The following is a 21,148-nucleotide window of genomic DNA, read 5'->3' as shown; positions in this document are numbered from 1 at the left end:
CTATTAAAGCGGTTCCATACCTTCCAGCCCCGCACTCAGGATTCACAATAATGCCTAGTGTTAGCACTCGCTAATAGACCATTTGATGGGGAAGGTGAGGAGGAAAACGACCCTGGAAGCAGAGTGCTGGTTTCACACTCGCTGGGTATCTGTTACATATGAATTTCCTCTGGCGCCAGCAGGTATTTTGAGTAGGCATCTAGAGGTATCCCAGAGGGGAAGGATGGGAGTGCATAATATGGAGCTGTAAGTCTGGGGATCAAAGCTTTAGAGATCCCAGAGGAAGTCGGTAAGATCCGGATTGATTGGCCAAAGGGATTTAAGTGGAATGGGGAAGATAATTCGAATTTCTGAGGTTTAGAGGAGCAGGGGAAGAGGGTGGAAAGGTAGGGAGTAAACAAGATCTCAGAGAAAAGCCCACATTAGACAGGCGCATGTGGAAGATGGGAGGCTTTACCCTCTCTTTTAATCCTGGGGACCCCAGAGGGCAACTTCAGTCAGCAGATAGTGCCAACGTGCAGGGAATGGGCTGCGACCGCTCCTAGTGACCCCACGAAACCCGGAGGGGAGGCAGAGGCTCTGAGACCAGCCAGAGGAGCTGACGATCGCGCAGAGGCCGCTGCGAGTCTTCCCCGGAGGTCTAGGAGACAGAGCCATTAAAGCCCGCTGCCTGCTGAAGCGCACAGTAAAAGTGACTGCGATTTATTTGGATTAGTCACTATAAAGGTCTGGGGAGACAGCTATTTATTCGATACCGGACCTTGACAAATTGGGCAGTGCAAGAGGGGACAGTACTCTGACCTCAGGCTGTGCTGGGCGGAAGGTAGGATACTCCCACCTGCTCCCGGCCCCAGGGGGCGCGCATGCCCCGCGGGAGTGCAATTTCACCTGCGAATGCGCGACTGCAGCGCGGCCGGCCCCAGCCAGCCAGGGTGCCCTCTCCCGGCTTGAGAGGTTCTGGCTGCTGCCTCCAGGCCTCCAAGGAAGATTTCCGCTCACTCTCCAGCAGCACCTTCTCCGTCACCAAATCTGAGATCCTGCCCTATTGCCCGGCAGGTGGCCCAGTACCCACAAGGGTCCACCTGAATAAAAGTCGTTTGGTCTGGCAGCATCCGGGTCATATGTCTGACAGGTCGTTTAAAAGTCTTTTTTTTTTTTTTTTTTTAAAGCACTGACAAGTGATTAGAACGTGAAATTTAATTCCACTTAATATGAAATGAGATTATAATATACTGGTTCTTAAAAGCAGATAACCCTTGGTATCAGCGACTCTGCATTAGATCTGCTCAAAAACCCTGCAAGCCTTGCTCCTACAACTCATACACATAACGTGAAAAGAACAAACCACTGTGAAATTCATTCGTTCTGTATTTCTGAACTTTATTTCTGTCGTTAGTATATTAAGTGAGACATTAACATCCTTTAAAAGCAAAGATATTTGTATTAAATATCTATGCACAAACATAAATAGGTAAATTTCTAACTGCAATGCAATCAAAAGGAATTATTTGTCTAGAAGCCTACTACTCTTAATGTAATTTATTGCCGCCCCAGCTTTATGGCCAACGCTGTTTTATCAGAATATGCAGCCTTAGATACCTAAAATACGTAATTCCGGGCAAGGATTTTCTTGCTGATAATAAGTAAACTTAATCACGTGGCTTTCAGGATCTGAAGCAGCGCTTTTTGGACAATATCTAAAAAGCTGTGTATCAAGCAGTGAGGTTAATTTGTTTAATTGTTTGCCTTTATTTTGGTTAAAGACCTAAGACTGGGAGAATGAGTTAAATAAAATCGTTTCTTATTCAGTAAAAGCAATCGGATCCTTTGAGTTAAAAAGATGAAAGTTCAGTGTGGCCAGAAGATGAGGGTTTTAGCTCTTTTGATGGAGACTATTTGAACCTGAAAATTTTGTGTGGCTATCTATCTTGCTAAAAGTCAGGGCGAGATAAAGTGTAATCTGGCTCTGATTTCGGCTGGAAGGAAAACATTGAAATGACTGCTCATTTATCACTGAGCCCACCCTCCCCTCCTCCACCTTAGTTTAATTGACAATGTAACACCGAGCTGTTTGTGTCTTCCCTTGACTGTTGGAAATGAAACCAATCCGGATGAAGGGAGAGTTCCAAATTATTGGGTTTCTTATGTAAAGAAATTATAAGAAAAAAAAAGTAGAGGAAGCGAGGAAGCAATTGTAAAAACTCTACTGTGCATGAACACTGGAGAACCATCCAAATTTTGTGATAACTCATCAGGCTTTCCTTCTGGTCTGGCTGCCTGGTGAATATGCATATGTGGGTTCCCTGACAAAAGCAGCTATTTAAGAGGTTAGTCAAGATACTATTTGTGACACTGTTGTTAAACTGATTGCAAGAATATTTAGTGATTATGGAAAGCAAAATGATCAATCAGTACATTTGTTTCTAGTCCAGATAGTTATTTTAGCCAAATAGATACAGCATTAATTTCTTCTAAATAGATGCCTAAATTCACAAAGGAAAAAAATGACCAATATGCATATATATTAAAATTCAATGTCAATTGTAATCATTTATGTAATATTAAAATAATGATAGGATTCCTTTTCAAGTGGTCTAGTCAAAATTTCCTAAATGCAATACTCAATATTGACAAGAATTCAATGAAACAGCCACTCCCAAATACTGTTTGAGAATGTGTAAATTAGAACAACCTAGGAATGTCCAAAAATATTGGTAAAAGACTTTAAAGTGCATATATCCTTTAACATTAGCAATTCTATTTCAGGGAATGTATTTGATGAAAAAACTAAGGATATACACAAAGATTTTACTTAGAGAATATTCACAGTAACAAAAAGCTGGGAATAAATATATACAACACAACATGAAAAATTGTTTTGTCATCAATTATGTCATAGAAGAAAATTTTATGACATCCAAAGATTTTATGACAGTAGATGACACATGGATTATTATAAAATATAATATTTTATAATATTTTTGTGAAAAATAAAGTCATAAGAAAGATCTGATAAGATATATATGGAGGTGGCTTATCACAGGGTAATGATGTCCTACTTTTTTCTTCAAAAGTTTTACATGTATGTAATTTTAAAATACAAAAAAATATACAATAGAAACATTTTTTCTTTATCCAGTTGAATTTGAGCTGTTGACTTTTTTCTTATTGGTTTGAAAAGTTCTTGGTAGATTAAGGAAATAAGCTGTCTTTCTGTCATATATTTCCAAATGTATTTTCTGCTTGAAATGTGTCTTTTTTTTTATTTTTACATGTATGTGTAAACACATTTATTAAACTATTCTTTCATGGTTTTTAGGCTTTACATTTGCTAAGAAAGCTCTCTCCCCTGTATACACACACACACGATAAAATTGCATTTTTAAAAACTTTTCTCACTTTTCTTCTAGTACTTCTATAGTTTTCACTTTTTACTTTTAAATCTTCAGCTCATTTAGAAATTCTTTGGGTTCAAGCAGTGGAGTAAGAACACAGTTTATTTGTCCAGACACAATTTATGGAATATATTTTTCCATTGATCTAAAATATCAACTATGCCATAAATTAAATTTTTATTTATATTTGAGTTTCTAGGCTCTTCACATTGGTTGAATAATGTGTCTGTTTACTTAGATGTCAACACATAATTATTTAAATTAATATATATGTTAATATATGACATCATTCCTCCCTCATCACTTTATTACTTATTGTTTTCTTTAATGTTTCTGGTAATATAAGAACAGGTTTACTTAGCTTTAAAAAATGCACATATATTATGATTGAGATTGCATTGAATTTATTAATTAGATAAGGAGAATTGGTATCTTTGAAATATTGCATCTTCTGACCCAAGAGGAACTATGGTTTTATGGCAGAAGTTTTTTCCCCAATTTATAAAAATGTTCCTCAGTGAGGTTTAGATTGTCCAGGAAGAAGTATATTATACTGATTAAGAGCAGAGACTCACGTTTATGAGACCTTGAGCAAGTTGCATAAACACTTTGTACCTCCATTTTGTCACAGGAAAAATAGAAATAACAGTAACACCTGCCTCAGAGAGTTGTAATAAGAAAATGAGAAGTTTCATTCAAAGTACTTAATGTCTGCTCAAAAAATATTCCTTATTATTATTAGGTCCTGAGCATTGCCTCTTGAGTTTTTTCTAAATATTATTTCCTTTGTCTTATTGTTTTATTTTTATCCTGACCATAGCTTTTCAATTGATTCTCTTCAATTATCTCGGTATAGAGGTTTCTAATCTGAAAACAATAATAAATTGTCCTGTGCAGTTTACTAATGCAATTTCTTTGTCTTTTTTACTTACCTTGGCTAAGACTTCCAGAACCATAATAAATAATAGTAGAGGTAATATATCTTTTGTCTTTGACTTCAGTGAGATTGTGTCTAGTGCTTCATCATATGTTTTTGTGATATTACTAAAGTTTCTATTTAGTTATGTTATAACAAGATTTTATTTTATTTTTATTTTTTATTTCAGGTTTTGGGGTACATGTGAAGGTTTGTTACATAGATAAACACATGTCACATGGGTTTATTGTATATATTATTACATCACCCAGGTATTAAACTCAGTACCCAATAGTTATCTTTTCTTCTCCTCTTCCTCCTCCCACCCTCCACCCTCAAGTAGACCCCTATGTCTGTTGTTTCCCTCTTTGTGTTCGTAAGTTCTTGTCATTTAGCTCCCACTTATAAGGGAGAATACATGGTATTTGGTTTTCTGTTCCTGTGTTAGTTTCCTAAGGGTGATAGCCTCCAGCTCCATCCATGTTCCTGCAAAAGACGTTATCTTATTCTTTTTTATGGCTACATAATATTCCATGGTGTATATCTACCACATTTTCTTTATTCAGTCTGTCATTGATGGGCATTTAGATTGAGACTATGTCTTTGCTATTGTGAACAGTGCTGAAGTGAACATTCACATGCATGTGTCTTTAGGGTAGAATGCTCTATATTCCTCTGGGTATATACCCAGTAATGGGATTGCTCCGTCTAATGGTAGTAGTGCTTTTAGCTCTTTGAGGAATTGCCATACTGCTTTCTGCAATGGTTGAATTAATTTAGACTGCCACCAACAGTGTGTAAGGGTTCCCTTTTCATTGCAACCTTGCCAGTATCTGTTATTTTTTTTTAACTTTTTAATAACAGCCATTTTGAACTGGTGTGAGATGTTATCTTATTGTGGTTTTGATCTGCATTACTTAAATGATCACTGATATTGAGCTTTTTAAAATATACTTTTGACTTACAAGAAAAAAACCCACCCAAAAGGCGAAGGATATGAACAGAAACTTTTCAAAAGAAGACATACATGAGGCCAACAAACCTATGAAAAAATGCTCATCATCACTGGTCATTAGAGAAATGCAAATCAAAACCACATTGAGATACCACCTCATGCCAGTTAGAATGATGATCATTAAAAAATCTGGAGATAACAGATGCTGGAGATAATGTGGAGAAATAGGAACACTTTTACATTGTTGGTTGGAGTGTAAACTAGTTCAACCATTGTGGAAGACAGTGTGGCACTTCCTTAATGACTTAGAAATAGAAATTCCATTTGACCCAGCAATCTCATTACTGGGTATATACCCAAAGGATTATAAATCTTTCTATTATAAAGACACCTTCATGACCACCACCAAAGTTTCTAGAACCAAGTAGATCTCTTTGGCTGATGAAGCACTCGCCATCTCTTGCTTTGACAGGGCTTTCCTAACTTCACAGTGTGGCCATTCACAGTAGGTATTTCTGAATGACAATCTTATCCACGGAGTCATGGTCATCACAGGCTATAAAGTCAAAGCCCCTTTTCTTGCCACTGCCTCAGTCAGTCATGATTTCAATCACTTCAATTTTTCCATACTGTTCAAAATAATCTCTTAGGTGATGTTCTTCAGTGACTTTTTTAATGCCACCGATAAATATCTTTATCACAGTTAAGTGGGCACCTGGTCTTTGAGAATCTTCTCTTGAGACAGCTCCCTTTGGTTCCACAACTCTTCCATCCACCTTGTGTGGCCTTGCATTCATGGCTGCATCTGCCTCCTCCACAGTGGCATATGTGACAAACCCAAAGCCCCTGGAACCTTGGCATTTAGATCTCTCATTAACACACAGTCTGTGAGCGTTTCCCATTGCTCAAAATGGCTCCTCAGACTCTCATTAGTTGTTTCAAAGCTCAGCCCTCCAATGAAGAGCTTCCTCAGCTGTTCAGGCTCTTTAGGAGACTTAGACATGATGGCAGGGAGATGAGAGACCTTATCGATGCTTCTTTGGCAGTGTCCACTGCTACTGATTTTTGTATTTTGACTTTGTGTCCTGAAACTTTACTAAAGTTGTTTATTAGCTGAAGGAGCTTTTGGACTGGGACTATGGGGTTTTCTAGATATAGAATCATGTCCTCAGGAAACAAAGATAGATTGACTTCCTCTCTTCCTATTTGGATGCCCTTCCTTTCTTTCTCTTGCCTGACTGCTCTGCCTAGGAATTCCAATACTATCTTGAGTAGAAGTGATGAGAGAAGGGATTGTTGTCTTGCACCAGTTTTTAAGGGGAATGATTCCAACTTTTGCCCATTCAGTACAATGTTGGCTGTGAGTTTGTCATAGACAGCTCTTATTATTTTGAGATGTGTTCCTTCAGTACCTAGTTTATTGAGAGTTTTTAATATGAGAGATGTTGAACTTTATCAAAAGGCTTTTCTGCATCTATCGAGATAATTATGTGACTTTTGTCTTTAGTTCTGTTTATGCGATTAATTACATTTATTGATTTTCGTGTTTTGAACCAAACTTGCATCATGGGATGAAGCCCACTTGACCATGGTGGATTAGCTTCTTGATGTGCGGCTGGATTTGGTTTGCAAGTATTTTGTTGAGGATTTTTACATTAATGTTCATCAAGGCTATTAGCCCAAAGATTTCTTTTTCTGTCAGGTCTCTGCCAGATTTTGGTATCAAGATGATGCTGACCTCACAGAATGAGTTGGGGAGAAGTCACTCCACCTCAATTTTTTGGAATAGTTTCTATAGGAATGGTACCAGTGCTTCATTGTACATCTGGTAGAATTGAGCTGTGAATCCATCATGCCCTGAGCTTTTTTGTTGGTAGGCTATTTATTACTAACTCAGTTTTGGAGCTGATTATTGGTCTGTCCAGGGAATCAATTTCTTCCTGGATCAGTCTTAGGAGGGTGTATGTGTCTAGGAATGTATTCATATCTTCTAGGTTTTCTTGTTGTGTGCATAGAAGTGTTCTTAGTAGTTTCTGATGGTTATTTTTATTTCTGCATGGTCAGTAGTAACATCCCTTTCATCATTTCTAATTGTATTTATTTAGATCTTCTCTCTGTTCTTTTTTAGTCTAGCTAGTGGCCTATCTACTTAATTATTTTTTTCAAAAACCCAACTCCTGGATTCATTTATCTTTTGAATGGTTCTTCCTGTCTTGATTTCCTTCAGTTCAAAACTGATTTTTGTTTTTTTCTCATCCTCAGCTAGCCTTGGGGTTGATTTGTTCTTACTCCTCTAATTTTTTCAGTTGCGAGGTTAGGTTACTAATTTGATACCTTTCTAACTTTTTCATATGGGCATTTAGTGCTATGAATTTCCCTCTTAACACTGCCTTAACTGTGTCCCAGAGATTCTGGTATGTTGTATCTTTGTTCTAATTATTTTCAAAGAACTTCTTGATTCCTGCCTTAATTTTATGATTTACCCAAAAGTCATTCAGGAGCATGTTGTTTAATTTTCATGTAATTGTATGGTTTTGAGCAATTTTCACTGTGTTGACTTCTATTTTCATTGCACTGCGGTCCAAGAGTGTGTTTTGTATAATTTCACCTCTTTTACATTTGTTGAGGACTTTTACATGTCTAATTTTGTGGTCAATTTTAGAGTATGTGCCATGTGGTATTGAAAATAATGTATATTTTATTGTTTTGGGGTGGAGACTTCTGTAAACGTCTATCACATCCATTTGGTTCAACCCTGAGGTTAGGTCCTGAACATCTTTGTTAATTTTCTGCCTCGATTATCTGTCTAATACTGTCAGTGGAATGTGGAAGTCTCCCACTATTACTGTGTGGTAGTCTATGTCTCTTTGTACATCTCTTAGAACTTGCTTTATGAATCTGGGTGCTCAATTCATCAAGAAGATCTCATTATCTTGTGTTGGGTGCATATATGTTTAGGATACTTAGGTCCTCTTGATAAATTTTTTTTTAAGGTCTAAAAATTTTTTTATTTTAAAAATACAAGATAGTAACATTGACTTTTGGAAGGATGTACAGTTCTATGACTTTGAATTCAGGTATAGGTTTGTGCAACAACTACCACAATCAGAATATAGAACGATTTGATCACCTCAAGAAACTCGCTTATGCTAGCTATGTGTCTGTCCTTTTGCTGACACCACGCTATCTGGATTACTGAAGCTTTGTAGGAAATCTTACAATCAGGTAGTGTAAATGCTCCAACTTTGTAATTCTTTTTTTCAAAATTGTTTTGGCCAACATTCTACTTAATAGTAAATTATGAAGATTTTTCTTATCAGATTGGGAGTAAGGCATGGATGAATTCTCACTGCTTCTTTTTAGTATTGTACAGGAAGTCCTCGCTATTTAAAATAAGCAGAGAAAAGAATCAAAAGGCATGCAGATTAGAAAAGAAGAAATAAAACCTTCTATTTGTAGATGACATAGATTTCTATACAGAAAGTACCAAGGAATCTATAAAACCTTCTAAAACTAATACATGAGTTTAGCAAGATTGCAAGGCAACCCATATAATCAATCATATTGCTATATATTAGCAACGTATAATTGGAAAACAAAATTTTAAAACAATGTCGTTCACAATACCCCTCCAAAAAATGAAATACTTATATAAAATCTTTATGCTGAAAACTGTACAAAATGCTTATGAAAGAAGTTAAAGAAGACCTCAATAAATGGAGACATATACCATGTTCATGGATTGCAAGACTCACCTAGTTAAAATGTCAGTTCTTCCCAACATGATCTACAGATTAAACACCATTCCTCTTGATAAATTGAATCCTCTACCATATATAATGCCTTCCTTGTCTTGTCTTATCTTTGTTGATTTGAAATCTGTTTTGTCTGAAATTAGAATTGCAACCCCAGTATTTTCCATTTTCTTGGTAGATTTTTCTCTATCCCTTCATTTTAAGCCTATGAGTGTCATTATTTGTGAGATGTGTCTCTTGTAGACAGCATACCATTAAATCTAGCTTTTTTATCCAACCCGCCATTCTGTGTCTTTTAAGTGTCTCATTTAACCTGTTTACATTCAAGGTTAGTATTGATATGTGTGGATTTCATCCTGTCATTGAGCTGTTAGCTGGCTATTTTGTTGGCTTATTTGTGTGGTTGCTTTACCATGACACTGGTCTCTGTGTCTAAGTGTGCTTTTGTAGTAGCTGCTAGCAGTCTTTCCTTTTTATATTTAGTGCCTGTTTCAAGCTCTCTTGTAAGGCAAGTCTGGTGGTAATAAAGTCCTTCAACATTTGCTTATTGCAAAAGGATCTAATTTCTTCTTCACTTAGGCAGCTTAGTTTGGCTGGATATGAAATTCTTTGTTGAAGATTGCTTTCTTTAAGAATGTTGAATATAGGCTCCCAATTTCTTCTGGCTTGTAGGATTTCGGCTGAGAGGTCCACTGTTAGCCTTATGAGTATCCCTTTGTAGGTGACATGCTCTGTCTCTCTAGCTGCATTTAACATTCTCTTTTTCATTTCAATGTCAGAAAATCTGACAATGATATGTCTTGGCGATGATCTTCTTGTGTAGGATATTGAAGGAGTTTTCTGTATTTCCTAAATTTGACTCTTGGCCTCTCTAGCAAGGCTGGGGAAGTTTTCATGGATTATATCCTGAAATATGCTTACTAAGTTGTTTGCTTTCTCCCCCTCCCTTTCAGGGATACCAGTGATTCATAGATTTGGCCTTTTTACGTAATCTCATACTTCTCAGAGGTTTTGTTATTCCTTTTTATTCTTTTCTCTTTATTTTTGTCTGATTACCTTATTTCAGAGAACCAATCTTCAAGTTCTGAGATTTCTTCCTCAAATTGGTTTATTCTGCTGTTAATACTTTTAATTATACTGTGCAATTCTTATATTGTGTTATTCAGCTCTGTCAGAACCATTGGTTTTTTCATACTGGCTATTTTGTCCTTCAGCTCCTGTATTACTTTATCATGATTCTTACTTTCCTCAGGTTGGGTTTTGTAGTATTTTATCATAATCCTTGTTTTCCTCAGATTGGGTTTTGCCATCCCCTGAATCTCGATGATCTTTGTTTCTGTCTATATTCTGAATTATATTTCTGTCGTTCCAGACAATTTGGCCTGGTTAAGAACTCTTGTTGGAAAACTGGTATAGTCATTTAGAGGACATACAACACTCTGACCATTTGGGTTACTAGAGTTCTTGCATTAGCTCTTTGTCATCTCTGTGTATGGGTGTTCCTTTAACTGCAGTGTAGATTGAGTATGGTCAATAGACTTCTTTTCTGGATCTTTTCTGGACCAAGGTTTTGTGTAGGATCTCTACTTGAAGCTGACTTATTGCCTTTACTTTCAGAGGTATGTTAGTGAAGTATTTTGGGTATTGAAGCTTGGGGGAGTTATCCAGCAGGTGACACTTAGATGTATTGTTCAGTTGGTTGACTCTTGCTCAGTTGTGTGGCTCACTTGTTTCCTCAGTTGCAGCCATGCTCCTTCTCAGTTCTCTGAAAGTGTGGGCTCCTCTTCCCCTTGGGTGCTGCCTATAGCTCACAACTTGGCACTCCTGGGCTGCCCACTGCAGCTCTGGGACAATCTCAGTGTTTATGTTCCTTCCCCAGCTTAGAGGCAATGAAGGAGAGATCTTAGTGGCCAAGGGCCATTTGCTTGTCTCCTGGGGTCTCCACCCCAGAGAGATGCAGGTCAGCAATCACTCAGTGCAGTCAACCCAAGATGGAGGGTTTGTGCTGTGAGCCCAAGCCAGGGGTTCCCTGTCCAGTGATGAGTCATGGGGAATGTATGGAACTCATGGAAAATGAACTGGCCTCCTCTTGTTGGGTGGACTACAGCTTGCTGGAGGTATGGATAAGCACTTAGGGTCTTTGCTCCTTCATTAATCTGAGGGTGGCAAGGGCAGTTCCACTCCAGAGGCTCTGGATAAGAGTCTTCCAATTGCCTCTGGAGGCTCTGTCCAGGTAGTTTCTGAGTTGGTATTAGCTCAACACCTCTGGCAGGAGATGGCTGGGACCCAGGCCTAGAAGACCTGCCTGGTAAAGAGATATGGGAATAGCCACTCATGTAACAGTCTGGCCACTTTTCTGTAGGCCTGCTGTGGTATGCTTGGTGCCTCCTCTAGTCTCTAGCCACCTTGGATTTTTCAGAACCTAGATGTGTCACCAGTGAAGGCTGCAAAAAGGCAAAGATGGCAGCCTGCCCCTCCCTCTGGAAGCTTTGTCCCAGGGAGGTACAGACCTGTTGCTTGCCCACAGACATCTGTAGGAAGTGGCTGGAGACACTGGTTAGGAGACCCCACCCAATGAGGGGGAATGGGATCAGGACCTGCTTTAAAAAGCGGTCTGGCCATGTTTTGGTAGAGCAGCTATACTGTGCTGGGGGTCTACTTCAACCCTCGGTCACTTCAGACACTCTGAAGCCCAAAGACTGGAATGACTAAGTCACCCAAACAGCAAAAATGGTGGTCCACCTCTCCCTCTGAGCATGCTATGCCAGGAAGAATTCAGATCTCTGTCAACAGTAGAGCTCAGGCAGGAGTGGTTGGAGGCCCTGGTTGGAAGGTCCCACCCAATGAGTAGGAACAGGGTCAGATACCCACTTAAAGCAGCAGTCTGGTCCCATTTTGGTAAAGTGGCTGTGCTGTGCTGGTGATCCCTTCCACCCCAGGTCAGCTCATACCCTCCAAAGCCCAAAGGCTAGAACAACTAAGTTGCCCAAACAGTAAAGATGGTGGCCTACCCCTCCCTCTGGGAACACTGTCCCAAGTGGAATTCAGGTCTCTGTCAGCTGGAGAGCTTGCACAGGGGTGGTTGGAGGTCCTGGTTGGGAGGTCCAGTCCAGTAAGGAGGAATGGGATTGGGCACCAACTTAAAGGAATAGCCTAGCCACGTTTTGGTAGGGTGGCTGTGCTGTGCTGGGGGCTCCTTTCTGCCCTGAGTCAGCTCAGACTCTCCAAAGCCTGAAAGCTGGAACAGCTAAGGCACCAGGCCAGATACCCTAAACCATCTCTCTAAAGTTCTAAGTTCCACAGATTTCTAGGGCAGGAGCAAAATGCTGCCAGTCTCTTTGCTAAAGTATAAAAGTCATCTTTGCTCCAGTTCCTAACAAGTTTCTCCTCTCCATCTGAGACCACCTCGGCCTAGACATCATTGTCCATATCACTATCAGCATTTTGGACAAAGCCATTCAACAAGTCTCTAAGAAGTTCCAAATTTTCCCAAATATTCCTGTCTACTTCTGAGTTCTCTAAGCTGTTGCAACTTCTGCCTGTTACCCAGTTCCAAGTCACTTCTACATTTTCAGGTATCTTTATGGCAGCACTCCATTCTACCAGAACCAATTTACTATATTAGTCCAGTCTCACACTGCTATGAAGAAATACCTGAGCCTAGGTAATTTATAAAGGAAAGAGGTTTAATTGACTCACAGTTCCACAGGGCTGGGGAGGCGTCAGAAAACTAATAATCATGGTGGAAGAGAAAGCAAACACATCCTTCTTCCCATGGCGGCTGGGAGAAGAATGAGAAAAGTGTAGAGCGAGGGGGAAAAGCCCCTCACAAAACCATCAGATCTTATGAGAACTCACTGTCATGACAACAGCACAGAGGAACTGCTCCCATGATTTAGTCACCTCCCATAAGGGCCCTCTCCCCACATGTGGGGATTATAATTTTGATTACAATTCAAGATGAGATTTGGGTGGGGACACAGAGTCAGACTGTGATGGTTAATACTGAGTGTCAACTTGATTGGATTGAAGGATACAAAGTATTGATCCTGGGTGTGTCTGTGAGGATGTTACCAAGGGAGATTAACATTTGAGTCAGTGGGCTGGGAAAGGTAGACCCACTGTTAATCTGGGTGGGTGCAATCTAATCAGCTACCAGCATGGCTAGAATATAAGCAGGCAGAAAAAAGTGAAAATGGAGACTGGCCTAGCCTTCTGGGCCTGCATCTTTCTCCCATGCTGGATGCTTCCTGCCCTCCAACATCAGACTCCAAGTTCTTCAGTTTTGGAACTCAGATTGGCTCTCCTTGCTCCTCAGCCTGCAGGCAGCCTATGGTGGAACCTTGTGATTGTGTGAGTTAATACTTAATAAACTCATATACATATATGAGTTTATTATATAAATTCCATTAGTTTTGTCCCTCTAGAGTACGCTGACTAATACACCGACCATAGCAATAACTATGTGATTTTCCTGACATATGAATAGAATGAATAGGTTAATAGCTAAAAGAGTCCCTGATACTAAAACATCATTATTTTCATACACATAAAAATGTATAAGTGTACTTATATGTGTCATATTAGTCTGTTTATATGCTGCTTCATTCTTTTCATAAATAATTTGGTTAGGATTTTTGCAAAGATTTAGATGAAAATGGACTACAGTTCTTGGATTTGGTGGATAGTTGGGTACATGTGTGCACAGGTTCAAATGCACCAGCATTCTTAACATTTGATATTGATGTTATACTCACTTCATACTAATAATTTGGAAACTTTCTTTTCCTCTATCCTCTGAAACTGTGTAAATAATAATGGAGTTATTAGTTCCTTGAAGATCAAATCCCATGATAAAACCATCTAGGCTTGTTGCTTTTTTGATGAGGAGACAGCAGAAAGTCTTGACAGCTTTTCAATTCTTCTAAGGACTGTTAGATTTTTTTGTCTCTTCTAGTTTAAGTTTTGCTATAAAATATTCTTCTACAAAATAATCAGTTTTTACTCTTTAAACTTAGAGAGAAATTTCTTTAAAGTTATTTAGTAATTAAAGGAATCTCTTTAAATTTTGCTGGTTATCTAATTATCTGTGGCAATTTTCCGTTTCTCTTTTCTAACTTAAATCCTATTTTAACATTTAAGAACAGCAATCTTGCTCAGTTCTCATTTATTAATCTAATTTATGGCAGTTTCAAAAAAATATTTTGTGTAGGTCTTCTTTACGAGATTTTACCTAACACTAAAGAACTAATGAAAACAGCTATGATTTCCTAAATACCTTTTATGTGCCAAGCTCTCCAAAGCAGATTTTATGTTATTTTCCCTTTTAGTCCTCACAACAGGAACTGTTGGTGTCCCTACTTTCCAGATGGAGAAATTGAAGCCCAGAGAAGCTCAAGCAAGTTTTCCAGTGAGGAAGTAGCAAAGCAAGCAGGTTTCAGACATTGGCAGTCTGACTCCAGCAAAGTCTATATTCTTAAACATTACACTGCACTTCCTATCCATCATGTTGGTCTTATCAGTGAGTTTTAGTACTAATATGATCACTCAGAAAATTACCTTCAAAAACAAGTTTCCTCTTTGTAGCAGGTAATGGTAACTTTTCATAATATTAAACCATGAAGAAACACATTGAAGCCACTACTCATTTCTACATATTTAAAACACTAAATAAATGAGTGTATGTGCCCCACTCAGTGTACCTCCCACCAAGAATCAGCATTGGTTTTTGCTATAGTTTTAATGTTTGCATCTCCCGAAAATTCATATGTTGAAAACTAATCTCCAATACAGTAGTATTAAGAGGTGGGGCCTTTAGGAGGTGGTTAGGTTATAAGGACTTTGCCTTAATAGATAAGATTTGTGCCCTAATAAAAGTAGCCTGAGGGAGCCTCCTTGCCCCTTCTGCCTTATGAGGACACAGAAGGTACCATCTTTAAGAAAAAGACACCTAATCTGCCGAAGCTTTGATCTGGGACTTTCCAACCTCCAGAATGTCAGCAATAAATTCCTATTGGTTCTAAATTACTCAGTCTAAGGCATTTTGTTATTATAGCCTGGACAGACTAAGACAGTGTTCAACTTAAATGCAATGGAAAGGAAAGAGTTTTAAACAGAAGACTAACCTAATTAGAATTGTGTTCCCAAAGGTTATTTTGGCTGCATGACAGAGTAAATAGAAGTGGGCAAAAAAGGATATGGAGAAATTTCTTTGTATTAATCCAGTTGCAGTTATTGGGGTGAAGGATAATGATAACTTCAACATTAATATTAGCTAGAAAGATGGAAGAAATGGATGTATTCCTATGGTTTTTAGAAGGTAGAGTTAAGAGAAATTGGTGATAGATTATCTAATGCAGAAAATGAGACAGGAAGAAGTATCAAGAATCCATCCTGGGTTTCTGTCTTCTAGTCAGTGTTGCTGAGAAGAATGAAGCTTCCTTGCTCTATGTGCATTGCCTGTACCCCTGAAAACAGGAGTATCTCAATTTTTAAACTCAAGAAAATAGGGACATAATTAATAGGTTAATATGTATATTTATGCAGTTAGTAGATATCTACACACATTACAAAGATACTAAGCCAAGTCCCTAAAATAGTTTGAGCATCCCAGCACTTTGGGAGGCTGAGGCAGGAGGATCACTTGTGGACAGAACTTCAAGACCAACCTGGACAACACAGCAAGATACTATCTCTACAAAAACTTTAAAAATTAGCCAGATGTGGTGGCATGTGCCTATAGTCCTAGCTACTTATGAGGCTGAGGCAGGAGGATCGCTTTAGCCCAGGAGTTCAAGGCTACAGTATGCACTCCAGCTTAAATGACAGAGTGAAACCCTGTCTCTAGAAAATAAATAAATAAATATTTAGAAATTTTGATAAATAAGTAAAATAAAGTAAAAATAAAATAGTTTGAACAATTCTAAAAAGATCCAAGAATCCATTTCTGAGAGAATGGATAAAGGCATTTGGAAGTTTCTAACAAATAAAGGCATTTGGAAGTTTCTCTACTAAGAAATATTTCTACCACAAGCAAATAATTAGGAAGTAGTGTGAGGCAATGGAGAAATATCACTCAGAAAGACTTGGATTTCGTCAACTTCTCCCTGCTTTGAAAGAGTGAACTTGAGTAAATAATCATTCTAAGTATTGGTTTTAGGTGTGTAAAGGGAGATATTATCTACATAGAAACATTATTATGAGATTGAATGAGATGTTGCCTGTCAAGCCCTCCACCCACCTGGTACACAGTAGATCTTTTCCTTCAAATTAGAGGGTTTTTTGAATTGTTAAATTTGCTTTTAATTAGTAAGTAATTGGTGAATATAAAACAGCGAGTCCTTGGCACCTTGGTACAAATTATTTCACTGCCTTTTAAATGGAAATAGTACTTTTGGAGGCTAATATTGAAATGAGCTTGTACTCTTGTAAATACTTAACATCCAATGCAGAACGAATTGTTACAAAGGATCATATAAAATTTGTATTTGTATGAAATTACCAAATCTGTTGAAGAAATGTAAAATACAATATTATCACAGTGAAATATGGCCATTAAAAGAGTCATGGGATACAGATTTTTCCAATATATTTCTTTGCTTTGAACTTCTTTAAATGTCATATGGTAGAATGGTGTTCTTATATTTGTCCACATGTATAACACAGCTTAGTAGTTTTATCAAAATTATGATGACAATATGGATCTAATTCTTTTATAACAAAAATTCAAGTATTTTAAAATCTCAAATATTTTGATTGCCCTGAAATTCACATTTGTCATTATTTATTAAAATACATAAATTCCATAAGCTTTATAATCATTTTGTTATGCAGAGATTTTCATGGTAACTTTGTTTGCTCAAGCACATAGAATTGGGATTGATAGCTTACAATTCATTAAAAATTCACATTATACAGAGAATGATGATTTTTCTAGAAAGTTTAGATTAAGGTATACGTCTAAATAAACAAAATAATATATTTTACTTAAAGAAAATGGCAGAAAAAGAGCTCTAACCTAAAACATACAGGAAACACAAAATAGAGCATGTCATAATGAGTTAATAGTTATCGGGTACTTAAGGTGCACGTGTGTGTGTGTGTGTGTGTGTGTGTGTATACAATCTCACATCATCCTCAAAACAACCCTATGAAGCTATGTAGGTTAATTATGCCCAAGTTCATGCAAGCAGAAAGGAGCACAATGATCCAGTCATCTGGCACTAAACCTACCTGTACTATTCTGTCTCTCAAATATATTCTCTCCAGCAGCGAGTTCACCGAAAAAAGAGAAAGTTCATAACAAACTAGGCATCCCTTTTTACTTCAGACCTGGCTATTTTACAGCCAACAAACTTAATTGTTTTGTTTAAGGCACAAATTTAAAACGGACTAAGGCAGGAAAATGTGACAGTTCAAAACGTGTGTTAAATGAAAGGAGAAAATAAACGCCCATTCAACATTTCATCTGTTGATTTGCAGCTTGCAAGTACAGCTTGCTCCCCTAAACAAAATGCTATGCTTGTATTTCAACCCAAAGAATAAGATGGAGATGGAGATGAACAAGAGGCGTGCAAATCATAAAAGTCCACAGAATCTTGTACATTACTTGGTACATGGAAGGTACTAATGAATATTTGCTGAATGAAAAAGAAGCTTGAGGGACAGGCAAGAGGCATGAGTTGTTATAGGTATTGATAGCATTATTTTATGTATTTAAGGAGAGTTCTGCTTAAACAGGAATAATCCCTATTGTTTGTACTTTGTATATTGATCAATGTATTGATTTTATGGTTTTATTAATGCAAACTCTACTTATACAACTAATAAATCAAAACATATAATTTTAAAAAAATTCCCTAACATTTCAGTAATGATTTCAAATTTATAAAATTCTCAAAAATATTTCATAGACATCCCTATTATTTCTTCTTATCAAATAGCCAAGGCTTCCTTCTCATCAATAATCAATGTTGACATGGAGGAGTTATTTTGAAAGAGAAAAGAAACAGCTTAGTTTGGGGCATGCTGCCTGTGAAATAAATGCATATGGAAACTATCAGAAGGTGTATGAAGATTCATTTCTAACCTGCAGGATTTAAATCCAGAGTAAAAACCTAATTGGACAAACATATATGTAGAACTGCTAATTAAAGACTTGAAAATGTCTTTAATTAATGACCATTTAATGTAAAGAAAGAAAATGAAAAAAAAAAAAAAAAAAAAAAAAAAAAAAAAAAAAAAAAAAAAAAACAGCAAGAAAAACTGAGAATGCCCACATTTAGGTAGCTTGTATAAGAGGACCCAGTGAAAATAAAACAAGTGATCAAAGATAATGTGAAAACAATATAAAGTATATAGTGTCACAGGATCCAAGCAAAAGGAGTATTTAAAAAAAATAGAGAAAGTGCTATAGCATTATTTTGAATAACATTTTTAAAAGTTAACCTAAATGCCTATCAGGGAATGATTAAATCATGTTGTAATAATACCACAGGATATTACACAACCATTGGGAAAGGTAGATCTATGCTTCCTACCATGGAAAGATTTCCAAGCCTTATTATTAAATCACAGAATAATATATGTGTGGTTAAGTTTTCAAAGATGTAAGAAGAAAATTTAAAACATTATAAAATAGCCGGGCGCGGTGGCTCAAGCCTGTAATCCCAGCACTTTGGGAGGCCGAGGCAGGTGGATCACGAGGTCAAGAGATCGAGACCATCCTGGTCAACATGGTGAAACCCCGTCTCTACTAAAAATACAAAACATTAGCTGGGCATGGTGGCATGTGCCTGTAATCTCAGCTACTCAGGAGGTTGAGGCAGGAGAATTGCCTGAACCCAGGAGGCGGAGGTTGCGGTGAGCCGAGATCGCGCCATTGCACTCCAGTCTGGGTAATAAGAGTGAAACTCCGTCCCAAAAAAAAAAAAAAATCATAAAATATATGTAAAATATATACTCACACACACACATCTATCTATATTGATAGATGATAGATATTCACAGACTATAAGTATTTGGTGGACTTTAAGGTTGACCACCATATGAAGAAAAGAGGAGGCGTTGAACAGCAGTGTGAAGTGAGACTTTCTCACTTTGATTCTGCTTTATTTGAAGTTTTACAATTTAAAAAATGTGCTTAGGCACTCTTTCTGTAAAATGGAGATAAACACTACAAAATGTTTATAATAAAACAATAATAAGCAGCTAACAATGTTGTATGAAAAAAACCAAAGAGGATGAAAACCAAGATAAAGGTCATTGGTATTTTTCATTCAAAATGTGACAGTGGCCTTACAAGAGCAAGTTCAGAATACTGGCAAGGAAAGAATTCTGATCACAAGAGTGAGCATAGGTGAAAGAGGGGGTCAGAGATACAACATACTCAAAATATTCATCTGTGCTTGGGGGAAAGACTGGAGAGAATAAGTAACCCACAGATTTGTTCAGGGTTAAGTCGGTGCTGTCCAGTGAGCCTTTCACAGCTGCAAACCTTTTCCTGGAGCTGCGAGAGAAGATCATTCCCTCTTCTTCCCACCAAGGCTATGCCTGTGAAGATGTCTGGACCATCAGGCAGTGATGCTAATGCCATTTGGAGCCTGACACAGAAGTCAACCAGCAGAAGGCAGAGAAGGTCAGGCACAGTGGGGTCACGCCCATAATCCAAGCACTTTGGGAGGCCAAGGCAGGGAGATCACTTGAACCCAGGAGTTTGAGACCAGTCTGATCGATATGGCAAAACCCCGTTGCTACAAAAAAATATAAAAATTAGCCTGGCATAGTGGCGTGCACCTGTAGTCCCACCTACTTGGGAAGCTGAAGTGGGAGGATCACTTAAGTCCAGGAGGATGAGATTTCAGTGAGCCAAGATTGCACCACTGCTCTCTAGCCTGGGCACCTGCAGTGAGCTGTGATGGTGCCACTGCACCCCAGCCTGGGCAAGAGAGTGAGAGTCTTTCTCAAAAAAATAAAAATGAAAAAGGAGGCAGAGAGAAATGTGGACTGATTTCTAATTAGTTAAGCTCTGTAGTTGGCAACTATATCCTTGGATTTTTGACCTATAAAGGCCAATAAATTCCCCACTTCTTTCTTAAATCAAAATGGGTTTTCTGTCACTTCATGCAGAACCCATCCAAAAGGCCTATTTTTATTTGTAACTCTATTTAAAGAACACCTTTCAATAGATAGTGAGTTTCACAAATCCAAAATATTCGGTACGGCTATTAATTTCAGTGTCTGTCCCAGAAGTCTCACCAGAACAGCTTGCTAACCAACACTGAAATAACACTGAGCGTTTTGAATTTCACCTCCTCTCCTTTCCTTTCCCTCCTCTCTAATGGAGGTGCATAATGAGTAGTGAAAAATTCCAAAAGGTGAATGGAAAAAATAACTTCACAATAAGTCCCAAGGGCTAAAGCGGTGAACCCCAAATATATTCAGTCAAGTTGGCAAAAAAACAATGTTTGGTCTCACTGAAGTTATCACTTTTAACAGGTTACTCTTCGTGACATATGGCTAGAGAGTGGATTGTAGATTTTCTTTTGAATGTTAACAGTGGAAATATTCAGTACTATGAAAGAATGGCTATCATCATCATAAATATAAATCAGTTTCTACATTATTCCAGAAGGTATAAATTAATGACTTTATAAAATATGTGAGCTTATATTGAGTTTCATGGTTTTATATCATACAATTACATAATTATATATATTTGATCCACACAAACACCTTAGTCACCATTCATTTAAAACACCTAGTACATCTATTTACAACACAGAAACTACATTGCCAACATCAGCAAATCTATTTTTGTGCTCCTCCAATCACATAGCCCTATAATCCCTAGATAAAATCACATTCTGAATTTTGTTTTCAACAATCCCTTATATTTCTATATAGTTTTATCACATATATGTTTATCTCTGAACAATCATACTGTATGTAGTCTATGGCTTGATTTTTCATTCAACATTCCTATGATTAAGGATGTTTCTATGATTCATCCATGATGTTGAATATAGCTGTAGTTTGTCTCAATATCCCTGGTGCATAATGCTTTTGCTTCTATCTTGTACTGTTGTTCAATTTTTTCCTCCTTCTTCTTACCTAATGTAATCTGGGA

At 37.6% G+C, this 21,148-nt stretch overlaps 1 pseudogene; it reads right to left on the bottom strand.

Annotated features, from left to right (window-relative positions):
- Positions 1 to 465: 465 nt before the first annotated feature.
- LOC116548984 lies at positions 466 to 6,269 on the bottom strand (annotated as a pseudogene).
- Between the last annotated feature and the right edge of the window lie 14,879 nt (positions 6,270 to 21,148).

This window comes from Sapajus apella, unplaced genomic scaffold, assembly GCF_009761245.1.
Source record: "Sapajus apella isolate SASKATOON/1434 unplaced genomic scaffold, GSC_monkey_1.0 scaffold6, whole genome shotgun sequence".
Classification (NCBI taxonomy): domain Eukaryota; kingdom Metazoa; phylum Chordata; class Mammalia; order Primates; family Cebidae; genus Sapajus; species Sapajus apella.
Note: the sequence above shows the minus strand (reverse complement) of the source record. Positions and strands in the feature narration are given on the sequence as shown.